Genomic DNA, 13133 nt, shown 5'->3' with positions numbered 1-13133 from the left:
CAGTGGGCATCACGGGAGGCATGATCACGATGAAGAAGCTAACTGACGAATCTCCTGGGCGGCTCAGGTCATGATCCTGGGGTCCTGGGATCAAGTCCCGCATCTGGCTCGCTGCTCGCAGGGAGCCTGCTTCTCCTTCTCCCTCTGCCTGCCGCTCCCACTGCTTGTGTGCTCTCTCCTGTATCAAATAAATAAAATCTTAAGAAAAAAGGAAAAAAAAAGTTAACTGTTGTTAGATTAATGCAGGCCAGGAAAATAAATCCTCAGTTCTAGTTACAAACTTAGCTCACGGAAACATTTAAAACTGCATTTCTATCCCAAATACATTTGAGCTTCAAACATATAACAGGGCAAGGACAGAAACCAAGAAGGAAAAGCCTCGCCAAGGTTCTTGCAAATGAAAAGAATTAAATTATGGTCCATCTTTTCACAAACACCAGATCCCAATTTCTCTGAGCCGTGTTGCTCCCATGGAAGGCAGAGTGTGCGCAGGGCGTCCAGCCCGCGGGGGCAGCCACTGCTGGAGGTCAGTGGGCTTGGGCTTGGCCTAGGCACTGCTCCACCTGACCTGCCATCAGGGCTGGTGATGCCAGGAACCCTTGCTCGGTCCTGCCAGGACCTGGGCATCAGATTGCAGAAGGATACGTGGGTCCTTTATATGGTTACCCTGCCAAATGGGGACTTAGGGTCCACCGAGGGGAGGAAATGGTGGGCTCAAGGTGGCTCGGGATGACTTGGGTTGGTACCATCCAACCTGCCGAGCGGGTGTCTGATGTCCTTTCATGATGTTCTTTGCCATCTGCCAGTCTTGAGGGACAGCAGCTCTGAGAAGTAATTCGCGGACATGTGAGGGGGTCCCCAGGTCTCCTGCTGCCTTCCCCTGCCTGTCCCTCCACCCCCATCCCCAAGGACATGGCTTCCAGGACTCCTGTCTGGGGACAGGGCACGCGGTCCAGCAGCTGTGGGACCCTCTAGCGACAGCACTGCCACAGCAGGCGCAGGGCCAGCGCATGGGTGGTGGTGCAGGGAGGGGAAGAAATCGGGACGGTATATGGGAGGGGGTGGCAGAGAGACAAGCCCCAGGAGGGACCTTGGTTTGTCTTCTGCTGGAGCTGAGCAGCAGGACTAAGTTCCTGCTTGCTGTCTGAGCGCATCACCCAGGCTCCTGGGTGGGAGAGTTGTTGGCCCAGTGTGGGTGTGAAGGGGGTTCAGAGGAGGTTGGGGGATGTTTGCAGGCTGTGGACTGGGCAGGAAGGAGTCAGTGAAGAAAAGTCTAGAAGGGCCAGTCTGGGCTTGCGGGGTGGGGCTGGAGAGCGAGTCTCTAACCCTACGCCAGGGGTATTCACTTCAGCTCCTACGGAAGGAGTATGTGGGGTGCTGGGTCATGCAGGACCCCGATGCTGGTGCTCAGGTGGTGGGGCTGACGTTCTAGAACCTTCTCAACCCCAGGACCACAGAGGGAGACTCTCCTGTGCCAGCTGTCTTCTCCAGTGTTTTCTCTGCTGCTCAGCCACGAGCCCCTGCCACCACCTCTGCCTCATTCCCTCTACTTTTATCCTCACTTTTGACCCATACCCACTGCTTTCTGGTAAAATTTTGTCTCCTTTTGTAAGAAGAACGTGGACATTCCTTTAGCTTCTTCATAACATTTTGGGAGCTGATGCAACTGTGCTCCTTGTCCTATAATTAGGTCTTGGGCAGTTTTAGAGAAGAAAAAACCACTTTCCTGCAAACACCTTACAGAATTTCCTAGGAAAATGTAACCGTGTTTCTTCAGGAAGTAAAAGTGCCCACCCCCGACATGAGAGTCGGTACTGGGGGGCCTTCCCACACTCCCTGCCCTGCCTGTGCTGTGACGGGAGCACCCCAGCCCGCTGGGGCCCAGGGCTGCACAGGCTCAGACGTGGAGCGTCATGTGCTCACAGAGGCGGGGCTCCTGCGATGTTCCCGGCAAGCAGGGTGGATGTCCCCAGAGGAGGGTTGGGCGGGTTCCGTATTCATCCTCCTGTGTTACCTCATCTCGGCATCTCCCCTGGACGGGGAGCATGAAGCCATTGAAGTGGGACTCCCCCCATTCTGGTCGTTCTGGTGGCTCTGTTGCCCCATCTTCCGGGCATAGCTGGTTTCCAGCCAGGCAGGAGCAGACCCCTCGTACTCCAGGTTGATGCAGACCCCTCGTTCTTCATGCCCACGTGCAGCCCCAGGCTCGGTGCAGAGAGGGGTCTGCAAGCCACCATCAGAGGGGCTGGGCCCCCACAGCCCACCTGCTCTAGCCCCCGTTCTGCAGCAGGGGGATGACTCCTACTGGCCTCGGGACAGGCCCTGTCTTCAGATCTCCCCGCCGTGTCTCAGGACTGGGGAAGGTCTTCTTGTCCAGCAAGGCTCAGCCTCTGGAGCCTGGGGCAGACTGCTCTCGGGCCTGGGCCAGGGCTGGGCCCAGGTCTCGCTGCCTCCAGCCAGCTGGGGCCTCCCCTGGAGCTTTTCAGCCTTGCAGAGCTGTCTCTGGCTGGAGACAGGCAGCCCTAGGCCATGGCCAAACGGGGACTGTTGCCTTTAGGGGGCACTGAACGTGTCTTAGTTTTGGGGGGTTTGGCCCTGAACTTGAGGAAGGCCATGCTGGGAGTTTTTTGACTGTGGGGTCCTCCATGCCATGACAGCAGAGGAACAGACTTGTCCTTCTGCTCCCTGGGAGAGGCACCAGCTGGGGACATCAGTAGAAACCCACGCGGTCACCCCTGCATCAGCGGGAAGCATGCATGTCTGCCGGCAATGGAGAACTTGGTGTCAAAGGTGTGAACAGATAGGGGCTTCTTTCTACCCAGCACCAAGTCCTGGGCGGTCCTGCTAGTGTGGTTTGGCACCTCAGAGAGAAAGAAGGAGGGGGCGGGGAGGGCAGCATTGGCAGGGTGAGAGGGTGAGAGCCATCCGGGTCTCCCGCAGAATTCTGCTCTCGTGTCCCCGGCCGAAGCTTGGCCACACGCCAGCCCCACTCTGAGGTGCAGGCTGGGAGTGTGCACGTGTGTGTACACACACCCCGCCATACACTGGTAGACACACGTGAGCACATTCATGCGCACAATACACGCACATGAGTATGCGCATACATGTATACATGTGCGCATGTGCACACAGACCCCTCACTTGAGCCACGCTCCTTTCGGCCTCATACCTTCACACAGGTTTTTGGGTCCTGTTGACACCTGCCTTTTCCTCCCCCAGCACCCCTTGACCACAGGCGGACGTCCCGATTACGGCTGTTTGTGCGTGGCGTATTTCTAGCACTTATCAGAGAGTGATTTCTAATTTACGAATTTGTTTGTTTCTTCCTGCTCACGCTCTGGGAGGCAGGGAGCATAGAGCTGCCTAGGAAGAGACACCAGCCACGGGGCAGGTGCTGAAGGTCAAGGCTGTGTGGTCCGGAGGGCTGGTCCCGTGGAGGATGCTGCCTTCGGGCCTGGGGAGGGACTGCCCTGTCCACCACTTGCTACACTGTAGGAAATGTGCTGTCCCACCCCCCAGCTCACGTGCTGGGGTCCTAAGCCCCACTCTGATGGCATTAGGGAGTCTTTGGGGGGCTTGCAGGTCACGCAGGTGGACCCCTCCAGGATGGGATTAGTGCTCTAATTAGTGCATGGCCCTTCTAGCCCCTCCCAGGACATGGGGAAGCCTGTTGTCAGCAGACACCGCCTCTGCCAGGCCTTAACCTTGGACTTCAGTCCCCAGGACCTTGAGAAATCAGTATCTGTTATTTAAACCCCCAGGCGGTGCTACCGAACAGACTAAGACACTCGCTATGTGACCTTGGATGACTGCTCATCTTCCTTCTGCCTCATTGTTTGAAAAATGGAAATTTGTTTATTCATCAACAAGTACTTACCGAGCACTGAGAGCTGGGCACAACAGTGAGCCACTCGAAACTTGGCTTTCAAGAGTCTTTTGTCCTGGAGGTGGGAGCCAGGTGAGGCAGGTGGTGGTCACTGCCTTAAGAGAGGGACCAAGGGGAGAACAGTGAGTGGCTTTCGGGGCAGACCTCCCTGGGAAGGGGCTGCCTCTCCCGTGATCTGGGGGGGTGGAAGGGACTCAGCCGTGTGGCAACTTGGGTACTCTGGGAAGATGCTCCTTGCGAGGGCCCTGAGGCAGGAGACTGGGAACAGCAAGGGGGGGTCGGTGTGCCTGGCAAGGAGGTCGTGGGGCCAGAGATCACATGTGGTTTTGTGAGATTTAGCTCTGAGGAGGGAAATCGCTGAATGGAGGGTGTCACGGTCCATCTGATGTTTCAAAGGGTCTGTCTGTCTGGGGAGAGAGTGGACTTGCAGGCAAAGATAGAAGCAGGGGGATGACTAGCCAGAGGGCTCCAGGAGGGCCAGGGGCTCAGTGGCAGCTGCAAAGGACAAGGGAGGCTGAGGGAGGAGAGTCTGTTGGTGCAGCAGGGGTCCAGCGCTGACAGGTGTGGGAAACCCCTGAGGGGTGTGTGCCGTTGTGCATCTGAGGGGCACGTCCGCAGGGTTTGTGTGGCTGGAGACAGGTCAGGACCACCCGATGTCTCCCTGGACCCACGGTAGGAGGCCGAGAGTGGACGGCAAGGGGAGTCAGGTGTTCACTTCAGAAGCTCAGGAGGACAGGGGCTGCCCAGGCTGGGGGAGAAGGCATGGGGCGCATGAGGGGACGCTGGCACGAGTGGCCACGTCTGAGGTTGGGCTGGGCGGGCTGAGCTCCGAATCAGTGGACTGGTGGGTTTACATGGCCAGCAAACCCGCCAACACAGAAGGCAGGCACCGGCAACTCGGCTGCCGTCCTGCCTCAAGGTCGAAGCGTGTCAGCCAGCAACAGGTGCACTGTGGCGAGAATGAAGCTTTCTTCACTGGTGGTCCCCTTGCTGGTGGTCTTCGTGGCAGCAGGACACAGTGGCTGGATGGCTGGCGGGGGCTGCCTGCCTTAGGCCACCTTGTGGTCAGCCACATGTCCTCACAAGAGCGACTGCACCCTTTCTGTCCCTACATCTGACCACCTGCCTGAAAGGGAGGCGGGGTCTTCTCTGACACGGAGTAAAGACAGCGGACCAGGCCGTGTGGCAAGCTCAAGGGTGCGTGTCTGCATGGAGCGTAGGTGCTTGGATCAGGGCTCATGGGCTAGTGCGTTTGAGGTACGTTTTGCAGTTTTAGCGACTACTTACATGCAAGTCAGTATAGAGAGGAGGAGCCCTGATGTGCCTGGTTCTCTGTTTTGTACCCCGAGCACAGTGAGTGTCCTGCCATCTTAGCCTTGTCCCCATGAGGGAGGAAGCCTGCCCTGTGTTCCCTGCTCTGTGTCTCCTCAGGAAGGATGGGCGGGTTTGCTGCTGGGAGCAGGAGCCACCCTCCCTGGCCAACAAGCCAGCATGAACGCAGCTTCTCTGGCTGGGCTACCTGGCCAATGCAGAGGCTCAGGTGGGATCCCCCTCCCCAGGGAGCCCCTGCCTGACAGATGAGATGGGCCAGACCACCACAAATGGCCTAATCACACAGTCCCCTCCTTGTCCGACCATGGGTAAATTCCTGAGTGGGCGGCCCTCCTCGTCCAGGTACCAGCTGAAGGGTCTGCTTCCCCCAAGAAGCGCCCTCTGCTCCCTGCTGGCCCTGGAATGACCCTGAGCCAAGCCCCTTTTCCTGTGGGAACCAGGGACACCCCACCCTCTTGTGCCCATAAAACCTGCCTCCCGCTGCCCCTGGGTATTCACTCTGCTCCCAAGGGCAGCCTGTGGGGCCCATGGTGTGCGGGGTCCCCCTCCCCAGGGCTGTGAGGACATGTGGCTGACCACTTGCCCAGGCTGGGTGTTGCGAGCTTGGCCATCCCCCAAACCCCAGGTCAGGATCTCCTTCGCCAACGGGGGGAGGACAAGGTGATGAAACGGGTACTGACAGACTTCACAGGCCCTGGTGCCTGGACAGCCCTGGACTGGGCCACACATGCTGGGGCATATTGTTCAGACCCACACGGCGAGTGGGTAGGGCTCGTGCCCATTGCTCAGATGAACATGTTTCCTAACTTCCACCAGCTGCTCTCAAGAAAGCTCACGGAGCGAACATGCAGCAGACGCAGGAGCAGAGCTCAGGTCGGGACACACCTGGCCACCTGCCCCGGGACATTCATCCCGCAGTGGACACAGCCCTGCTTCCGGGGCGTGAGGCAAGGCCCGGTGCCTGTGAACAAATAGAGGGGTTTGGGGCGTGGTTTCCTGGCTCCCGTCCTGTGCTCCAGGACGCAATAGTGTACGCAATAGTGTTTCTGTGCTGGAAAGCCCGGGCGTGGGGTGAGCTCAGGATTGCAGCAGGCAGTGCTTGCCTGGGGAGAGGCTGGGTCCAGCACCCTGGCTGCTGAGCCAGAGGACACCGGTGATGGGCGGTGAAGCTGACGAGGAGGGCAGGGCTGGGTGGGGTGGAGGAATCAGGGAAGCGAGGCCTCGCACGGGCCGGGTAAGCCTGCATCTCCCATGGGAGCTCCCAGCCCCCGCCGGCTGCCTGGCCTCCTTGCATTATCCTGGAACCCAAGGGACCCTGGGAGCCCTGGGGATCGTCCTGGGAAGGATCCTGGCGCCTCTGAGTCGCCCTTGCTGAGAAGCTGCTGAGAAAAAGCACGAGTCAGTCCATGCAGGTCTTCTCAAAGGCTTCGACCTAACAGGGCAAGGGGATTTGCCAAGACTGGCCTACATTCTCCCCGATTTTTCATCTCTGACCCGAGGCCCAAGACAGCCCTGCCAGACACTGCCCCATGCTCCTTCGTCAAGCCAAGAAATCTCGCTTCACTGTACTTCCGGGACTTGACCTTGGCCGTTCTCTCTGTTTCAAACACTCTCTCCCTTCCCTGCTTGCTCCTCCACCCAGCTCAGAGGCCGTGTCCCCGCGGTGGGGTCCGGGGCCTGGTCCACCCATGGTGTGTCCTGTGGCCTCTGCCACACAGTCACTGTGACGCTTTGTCTTCCCAATGGGCCACCTCTTTCCCAGGAGGGCGCAGGGCTGCCATTGGGGCTGATGGGCGTGTACTCGCTCACTCAGCCCTGCATCCACCTGACAGATGAATGAGTGAGGGGCAGGGAAGGAAGGGCGGGGGCTGAGAGTCTCGACAGCTCTTTCCCATGCACCTCCCAGCTCCCAGGGTCCCCCGTCATCGCCTGAACTGGCCCATCTCCGCATGACAGAGCCCTGCATTTTGGAAAAACCTATCTTTTTCAAGAGGCAGAAGAGACTGTCTTGGATCCGTGTTTGTCCAGCAGACCTTGTGTGGGGTGACAAAGCCCACCTCCATCCTGGGCGCCTTCTCGCCTCCCATGCGGCTCTGCAGGCCTCCAGAGCCCAGTGGGGGTGCTCCACGTGCAGCAGCATGAAGCTGTCCACGGCTGGAAGATGAAGTCATCAAGCAACACCTCTCCCGAGAAGTCCCCGTTTCCCTTGCTGGGGGTTTCTGCTGCTAATTTTTGCTGGAAACTGCCAGCAGCATCACCACCCTGTTGACAATTTAAAACACTGGCTCTGTCGTTTCAAGGAACGTTCATGGCAGGTGGTACCCACTGGGTAGTTCCGGCAGGTGGGCTGTTGTGTCCAGTGGCCCCTCCTGCTGCCAGCAGCACAGTCCCAAAGCTGCTCTGGGCAGGTCTGCAGGGAGAGCAAGGAGGAGCTGGGCATCCACTTCTGCTTCCCAGGCCTCCATGGCTCACTGTCCTGCTGCCCCAAGTGGTCAAGTCACAGAGGAGGGTGTATCTCCAGACGGTGCAGGACTTCCAGAGGAGGGATAAGAGCACCTTGGCGTGTCCCTCTTGCCGGCTTCCCCAGCTTAGCAAGCCAGGAAGTGGCTCCCGGGAACTGTCGCTACTTCTGGAGAGGAGGGGAGGGCTGGCCAAGACGAACCATGGGGGACAAAGAGAGAAAAGGGAGATGGAGTTTTTTCTGGGATGGTGGTTTTCTCTCCCTCTCCAGGTGATTGAGGATGGGCAATGAGGTGAGGCTCCCAGGTGAGGTTGGGAAAGGCAACCTCACAGTGGGGCCATGGATCTCCTGCCACAGAGATGGCTGAGGGTTGAGAGGAAGTAGCAGTCACCAAGCTGGTCTGTCCTCAATTGGCTGATGGCAGACTCTCTCCCAGGGAGGGGCAGGCCCTGGGAGCCTGTGGTGGGGAGCCTCATCCCTCTCTCCTCTTTACTGACAGACAATCCCCTGCGCCCCCGACTGCCCTGCAGGGCCCCTGAATGGACAAGGGCCAGCCACTGCCCTTGGCTCAGCCCCTGGCCACTTTCCTGCCAGAGTAGCAGGGGTGAGGATCCCAGGCAGCGCTGGTTCCTTTGGCCTGCTGCCTGCAAAGCCTCTCGCTCAACTTTACATTGGATTTCTTTTGAAAATGCACTTAGAGGGGTACCTGGATGTCTCAGTGGGTTAAGCTTCCGCCTTTGGCTCAGGTCACAATCTCAGGGTCCTGGGATCGAGTCCCGCATCGGGCTCTCTGCTCAGCGGAGAGCTTACTTCTCCCTCTCTCTCTGCCTGCTGCTCAGCCTACTTCTGATCTCTCTCTCTCTCTGTCAAATAAATAAGATCTTTAAAAAAATGCACATAGATTTTTGTATTCACTGTAAACTCTTGCGTGTTTTTGTATAAAGTAGATTTTTTAAAAACATTTCAATTCTTAAGCAAACTTGACCTCCCTGGCCTGGGGTCACTACTCCCAGGGTCCCTGGTCACCACATCAACACAGGCCCTGGCGTCGGGGGAGCATGGGCTGAGGCTGGCGACAAGCGAGCTTCCTCACCTCCCAGACTCCGTTTCCTCAGCTGTGAAGTTGGGGTGCTGGGGGCAGGAACATGAAGATTCTGTGCAATTAGGTCAAGGGACCTTGCAAATGCGCCAAATGCAGGCTGACTCCTCGTGAGACCTGATTGCTACCTGCCTGCACCCCCCCCCAGTACCCCTCCCCATCCCAGGACCAAAACAACAGGAGAACCCTGTTTCTGCCATTGGGCACTGGAGGCAGGTTCTGTGGGCCGGGGTCCTGGTCTCAGTTTCTGGCCTGTCTCCCAGGGGCCCCTGAGCCCCTCCCGGTCAGGTTGTATGTCCCCCCTCATTCTGCCCAGCATCTGATGAGTCAGCTGGCTCTCCACACACACACAGGCTGCAAAGTGCCGAGACACCTGAGGGCTCAGTCAGCAAAGCGTCTGACTCTTGGTTTCAGCTGAGGTTGTGATCTCAGGGTCGTGAGATCGAGACCCAGGTCAGACTCCTCACTGAGCGGGGAACCTGCTTGAGATCCTGCCTCCCTCTCCCTCTGACCCTCCCGTCCATGCGTATGCTCTCTCTCTCTCTCTAAAATCAATCAATTACTCTTTTTTTAAAAAATGGACAAAGTGCCATCCTCTCCTGGGAACCAGCCTGATTTCTCACTGACTTCTTGTTCAGCGATATTTTCACACCGTCAGGCCCCTGTGTGCATGGCGGGGGGGCTCTGCTGGGCCCCAACACAGAGGAGCCCGTGGAATGAAGCCCTCGGAGCCCATTGTTCCTGCAGGAGCAGACAGGACTGCGGCTCAGTGGCTTTGCTGCTGTCCCTTCTCCGTGCTCGGAAATGTCACGGCGGGCCCTGCACCGTCCCGGGACTCTCTCCATAGGAGGATGGGAGGCTGGCTTCGCCTCCTGCAGGCTGTTGCTGGATGGATGCCAGCTTCTATTCACATATCAGGATTCCTCCAGTTGCTCCAAACCTTTGGGACCAGCCCCAGCCAGCAGGACACCCAAAGGTGGATGACTAGGAGGGAGGCTCTCTGCTCTCCTCTCCCCTGATGCCTCTCTGTTCCTTCCACCCAGGCTGTGTCCTGGCTCTTTGTGTCCGTGACCTTGGCAGAGACACTGGACATCCTGGGCGTCCTGCCCCGTGCCACTGTGATGAGGGTACGTATCTCAGGGTCTTGAAAGACAAGGTTGGTGAAGCTTCTGCCTCCCTTCTGCCTCCCTTCTTGGCCTGGTCAGTCTCCCTGTCCCAGGTCCTGAGACCATTCGCTGCACACACACACGCCCTTGAGTGGGAGTCCAGTGCACTCCATGGCCAGCGGATAGCTGTTGTCTCAACAAGGTGCTTTTATGTCTGCGTAACCCAGCCTCCTTAGATGGCCTTGGAAGAAGCTCTTACATGGACCCACTCACCATTCCTTCATCCTGAAGTATTCCTGGAACACCAACCATGTCCCCAGTCCTCCTCCAGGCCCTGGGGATAGCAGCAGACCATGAAGCTAAAATTCATGCCAGGTAGTAAACAGTAACAGGTAGTAAATAGCAAACAGGTAGTAAATAGCAAACAGGTACGACTCACATCACAAGAAGCATCCTGAAGGGAGAAAAACAAGACATGACTTTGGAAGACGATAAGCATTGAGCTCCAGCTCAGGCAGCAGCTCATGGCAGTCCTTGCCTAGAGGGGACATGATAGCATGAACCACCCAGAGGTCTGGGCACATCAGTCCGTGCCTAGGACACAGCAGGTGTCAAGGCCCTGTGGCAGAGACATGCTTGCCTGGCAAGATCCCCAGAACTGGATGAAAGACAGCATGGCTGTAGAAGAGGTTACTGTGGGGAGAGGGAACCAAGGCTTTGGAACCAGGGCCAGGCTACAGGACCCGGGAACCCTTAGAGAACTGTAGGGCTACTACTCCAAGTGCAAGGACAGGCTATGAAGAGAGCACAGTTGACCTGACTCATGTTTCACAGAGACCTCTTTGGCTGCCATGTACTAGACAGATGGCTGCGGCCAGGACCCCCTCCATCCTCTCTGTGCAGCCTTCTTACATTAAACGTACCAGAGGCCTCATAGAAATAAACACGTTTGTCTGAGCGAATCTGGTCTTTAAAGTATTGGGCCCAAACTAGCTTCTTATATTTCAGGGCACTAGGAGATCATGCAGTTATCAAATGCTCTGGACAGAACTTTCCCTTCGGGGGCTACCTGATCTCAGGGGTCCTCACAGACATTGGGGATCTGCTCCCTATGATCACAGAGTGATGACTCTCAGAGTTAGCGTGTTGGCTTTAAAACAACTCAGGCTGTAATACAGGTGTACTGGGCCTGACCACTGAAAGACTCATCATTTTCCCTTTTCCACCGAGCATGGTCTAGCTCAGATGGTTGCTTTCCTGCTTTTCACTTTTCCTAAAGCAAGACTTTGTTGTTGAAGGAAGCAGTGTTCATCTCTACTCTAGCCTCAGTGCCTTAAATTAAGTGCCTGTCCCCCATTTGTCCACAGCTCAATCCTTCTGGTTTTAGACAGTTTTAGCTGGTTGTGCTTGTTAGAAAGGATCTGAATGGATTTCTTCCTTTGTGCCTTGTTCAAATCACATACATGCTCAAAGCATCTCCCTGTTTGCAGTATTTGTGTTTTGGTAAACTGTTAGGGGGAATCGATGCTGTTAGCTTTGTTCGCGCTGTGGATTGGGCTCCCACATCACACGCCAGTTCCCAAGTATCTCAAGCTCTGAGGTCCCTGGGAAGGGGGCCCTGCTACCTTCTTCCCAGAGGACTATGCCACCCATCCTGGCACCTGCGATGTGGTCGTCGCCTGGCACTGTGGGGAGCAGCCCGACACGAGGTCTGCGGGACACTCATGAAGCCCTCGATTCCGTGTGGAATCTTGTGCATCTGCTTCTCTTGGCTTTTTACTGTACTACTTTCAGAGAATGCATTTCAGTGTCCAGATTCTTTATGTTTTGTATGGAAACCCCATTTCTTTCGAGAGTTTCACGGCTCCTTTCACTCTGCTACATCCTCACAAGAGATGCCCATGGAGTTAGCCCTTCCCCGCAGGTTGTGGCAGCCACATGGAGCTCCGGGGAGGGTCAGAGCCCCAGGGAGACAGCGCCACACCCTTGTGTCCCTCCTGTGCCAGCACGGGGCTCACGGTCATTTGGTCCACCACTAATGCCGCTTTGCAAAAGATGTCCCTTTCCGTAATCACCATGGCAGGGCTAAAAACAACACAAATTTTACTTCCCTAATGTAGCTTATGAATAATGGTAAGGTATAAATTTTTTTAAAAAGCGTAATTAAAACTTAAAGCAATTATAAAAGCAGCAGATTATACAAATAGTTACATACTCGCATCTTCTCGGATTTTTATAGAGTTTTGAGTACCGTTGGTGAACTAACCTTGAAATACAGCATGCTGTGTTGAGGTCATTGTGTGTGTGATGGACACAGAGCGCCCTGCGTGGGACCCAGTGTACAAGGTCACCCTGATGGCTTGTACCCGGTCAGTGAGGGATCCAGCCAGCACAGGCTTGCACGTGGTTGGGGTTTTTGGACAGAACTGGTGGAGGAGTGTGGGGGAGGGAATGGTTCAGGAGTGTCAGGGAGGGAATGGTCGAGGAGCATAGGGAGGGGTGGTGCAGGGGAGCGGACCATCTAGCAGGGCTGAGGGAGTGAGGGCAAGTTTCGTGAGTGTGTAAACGTGGTCAGAACTCGAATGGTGAATCACAACATGAATTTGGGCAGAAAAGAAGGTTGGAGGGCTGAGGGCAGGGAGACATTAGGCTGACTCTGGCCCCAGCGGGACCAGGATGTGCCGGTCAGGACGAGGAGGGGAGGGGTGGGTCAGGAGGTGGACCCAGGAAAATGAGGCGCTGGAACTCTGTTATGGAGCCTGGCCTGTGCTGGCCAGGACGACTTCTAGGGTTGTGGAGGTGATAGTCCCCCACATTGCGGGAGTGCTACCGGGGCTGAGAAGGAAGACCATAAACCACAAAAATCCTGGAGTAGTGATGCTGTTCGTGTGTGTGTGTGTGTGTGTGTGTGTGTACATGTGTGCGCGTGCACCTCCCTCCTCCCCTCCCTCCTCTCCCCTTCCCTTCCTCCCCTGCCCTTTCCCCTTCTTCCCCATCCCCCTCCCCTCCTCCTCCCCTTCCTCCCTTCCCCCTCCCCTTCCCATTCTCCCTCCTTCTCCTCCCTTTGTCTTTCCCCTCCCTCCCCTTGTCACTTCCCTCCCCTCTTTGTGTCTTTCCCCAAAGTTCAGCAGATGGTATTTCCACATCATGGCTCCTGGCAGTGAATGAGTCACTATTAGTAAGTATTCTGCTATTAAGTAACAACACAAGCTAATTTGTAAATGCTAACAGTGAAGGTAACAGAGAGAT

The sequence above is a fragment of the Mustela lutreola genome, chromosome 3 (genome assembly GCF_030435805.1).
Source record: "Mustela lutreola isolate mMusLut2 chromosome 3, mMusLut2.pri, whole genome shotgun sequence".
NCBI classification, from domain to species: Eukaryota; Metazoa; Chordata; class Mammalia; order Carnivora; family Mustelidae; genus Mustela; species Mustela lutreola.
The sequence above is the reverse complement of the archived record's forward strand: the minus strand, read 5'-3'. Positions refer to the sequence as shown.